The sequence below is a fragment of the Primulina eburnea genome, chromosome 12, assembly GCF_022965805.1.
Source record: "Primulina eburnea isolate SZY01 chromosome 12, ASM2296580v1, whole genome shotgun sequence".
Taxonomy (NCBI): Eukaryota; Viridiplantae; Streptophyta; class Magnoliopsida; order Lamiales; family Gesneriaceae; genus Primulina; species Primulina eburnea.
The window spans coordinates 25569773-25573315 of record NC_133112.1 but is presented as its reverse complement, the minus strand read 5'-3'; the positions used below and the strand labels follow the sequence as shown (position 1 = coordinate 25573315).

The 3543-nt window shown below is 39.2% G+C and overlaps 1 non-coding gene across 1 annotated transcript; it reads left to right on the top strand.

The window, feature by feature from the left end:
- The first annotated feature begins 483 nt into the window (after positions 1-483).
- On the top strand, positions 484-590 carry LOC140808492 (small nucleolar RNA R71). The gene has a single exon (XR_012112913.1). It is a non-coding gene; the product is annotated as a small nucleolar RNA R71 (small nucleolar RNA).
- Positions 591-3543: the final 2953 nt, after the last annotated feature.

Below are 3543 nucleotides of genomic sequence, written 5' to 3'. Positions count from 1 at the left end.
TTTTGACCACCCCATGAAAAGTTTGGGTGTTGCCTCCACCCCGGATTGTATGTGTTCGAATAAGGCTCATTCCTTGGGCGGTTTTGGACTCCCACTTGATTTATCGGTGCCTCATTTTGCACATAGAAGGGATTTCCATCTTGACAGTCTTTCACATAGTGTTCTCCTCCACATTTCTCACAGAATATCTCCTGAAGACGCATAGCTGTGCCACCCATGTTCAAGCCATCCAGCTTCCTGTTCAATGCATCAAGTTGTGCAGTAATAGCAGAAAAATAAGTTACCTGGTGAACTCTTGCACTTCTCTGCTGGTTGTTCCTGTCAGATTGAGGATGGTAACTGCTAGTAGCCATCTCCTCCAACAACTCATATCCTTGTTCCACAGTCTTCCTCAACAGGTTTCCACATGCAGCAGCATCTATCATAGTACGATTAGGAGTAAGTAAACCATAATAAAAGGTTTGAACAACTAACCCAAGTGGCAACTCGTGATGTGGGCATCTTCATAGTAGATCCTTGAAGCGTTCCCATGCCTCATATAAAGATTCCTGATCGAATTGAGCAAATGTTGTAATGTCTGCCCCCAGCTTCATGGTCTTGGATGGAGGGAAGTATTTGATGAGAAATGCTTTCGTCATGTCCTCCCATGTAGCGATCGAACCTACATGCAAACAATTTAACCACGAGCTTTATCACGTAAGGAGAAAGGAAACAAACGCAACCTAACAGCATCATCAGAAACTCCATTGAATTTAAAAGTATCGCAAATTTCAAGAAAATCCACGATGTGCGTGTTTGGGTCATCCATTGCAGTTCCTCCAAATTGGACCGTGTTCTGAATCATCTGGATTATGGCTGGCTTGATTTCAAAGTGATTTTCCCTCACGATAGGCCTCACAATGCTAGGGCGTGCACCCTCCAAAGAAGGTTGGGCATACTCCAGCATTGGTATGCGGCGCGGTATCTCCACATGTCTATCTTCACGACGTTCCTCCTCTTGATCATTCAACTGTCTCTCCATCAGTTCTTTTAGTCTCTGCTGCTGTCTTCTCCTGCGGAAAGTTCTTTCGATTTCAGGATCAAACTCAAGCTCCACGTCAAGTGACTTTGGCATGCACTAGACAAGATATCTGAAATAAAATATGGAGTGTTAGCTCAAGACAGATAAAATAACGCTAAAGAAAACGACTAAAAATAAAATTGTAGATTAACAGTCCCCGGCAACGGCACCAAAAACTTGATCGAACAAAACTTGCACTGTAAAATCCCCAATAAAAATATGGTTTTGTATGCTCAAAATTTATCGCAAGTGCACGATGTCAAGTAATAGTATAGTGTACGCGAGTACGAGTATCGTTCCACTGAAGACTGTATTTAACAATTGTTATTTTCAGTTATTGAACATTTAGCGACGAAAATGGATTTGATTGTTTTAATACTACTATGCTCAAATAAATGTGCAAATAAAACAATTCAATGAATAACGAATGAGAATTAATATCTCAAATGTTGAGTAAAATTTAATAAGAAATGAATTTGTTGGGAATATCGGTTCACCTACCCCTCGTTAATTAATTAATTCGTTCGATAGCGATTATATGCTTCCGACAAGATTTCCTATTCAATTGAACACACTCTCTCGAGCTATGCCAAACTAATTCAACTCAATGAAGTAATTAAATGTCTTTAATTATTTATCAAGAGTGAATCGCATTTCGATTTATGAAATCCCCTAGTTTTCGACCCTAAGGACTATGACTATCGGCGCGTATCCAATTTCATATGTCTATGTAAATTGTAGATCCACGGATTATACTACTCGTTCCTATCACAAGTTATTCTCTCGAACTCACTCGCAATATAAAAATGTTGTTAAAGTTAGCTGCGCTCTAACAACACAATTAAACAATAGTATAATCAAGAATAACGCAACAATCGAACGTAAATTAATTCAGATCAAAGTTTGGGGTAGGATCCCCTTAAATCCCAACAAATATTAAAGTTTAGCTACAAGAATTCATGATTGAAAATAAACAAAACAAAGTTCAAATGCTAAAACTAAATAAGAAATACTAGAAGTGACGAAAAACGCGAAGAACGATGTCCGGAAAACTTCAAATCTTCAATCCAAGCGCAAAGTGCTCTCCAAGACTTGTGGTGGATGAATATTGATGAAGAATATGTCTGAACAATGTCCAAAAGTCGTCCAATCCCCCTTCCATATCAGCCATCTCCCTCCAATAAGGCAAGGAATCGCGCATGATATTTTTCCAAAAATAGGTGGCGCTCGGGCGGTAGAAAAGTACCGCTCGAGTGCTATACCTTCTGTAAACTTGCTTGGGATGTGCGGCATTTGCGCTCAGGCGGTAGAAAACTACCGCTCGAGCGCCGAATCTTCTGTAATTTGGCCTTCTTAAGACAGCTCTCGCGCCAGGGCGGTAGAAAATTACCGCCCGAGCGCCGACCTTTCTGTCAAGTTATGCAGCTACTCATCTTTCGCACTCGGGCGGTAGAAAAATACCGCTCGAGCGCCGCTCATTCTGTCCATTGCCTTCTATTTTGTACAATTTGTTCCATTTTTGGTTTTCCGACCATTTTTCCTGCAAATTCCGCACTCAACAGTGAGACATGATAATATGCAAATAACTACTCAAAAATGAACAAAATGTAAGTGAAATGCATGCATGCACAATGCAAACACAACTAAAACTAATGCAATAAAGCGCATAAAAACCACACCTATCACTTAACTTTAAACATTTCATCATATACATTTCCTTTAATAATATACGTATAGGTTTTCCTTTTATTGAATTCAGATAGTTAATTGTGACTTCATTTCAGCTGTAAGTTGATGGATCCAACTACGTATAACCATGGTACCAGGCGGCGGGGACATCAGCGATACTCTCATCCATCAACTGAGCCTTGGTCTTACATATAATCATATCATTTCGATGGAAATATGATCGTCGGGCTCTTTTTGGGGTCTTCTCCTGTAAATGGGCTCCCTCTGGTGCTTTTTCCCGTATCCAGCTCCCTCTGGGGTCTTTCCCATAGACAAGCTCCCTCTGATGCTTTTTCTCTCATGATATAATCCCCAATCATATCCTTTTATATCACAATCAAGTCACCTCCTTCAACCTTTCATCATTTTCACCACTTATAAAATTCATGCATATATATATATCATTTTTCTTTTAAAACCAAGCATGCAACACATCTTTTAGCATTAATATTTCATCATAAAATTCCATAAAAATCTAAAATAGATATTTTAACATTCATTACAGTATTCAAGGCACTGCCAGGACGTCTAATATTTATCAGGTATCAAATGACCGTTCTGCCCTTGAAGCCCTAATTATCCCAATTTATCCTTGGACCTTAAAACGATGACTCAAATTCATCCAAACTTAACATAACATCTTAAAATACACCCATAAATACTTCTTAGACTTAAACATAAGCTCTTCGGCTTTTCCAATTCGTTTTAAAACCAAATCCTACGTCTCGGTTTTAACCCGAATCGACTCGAAACTT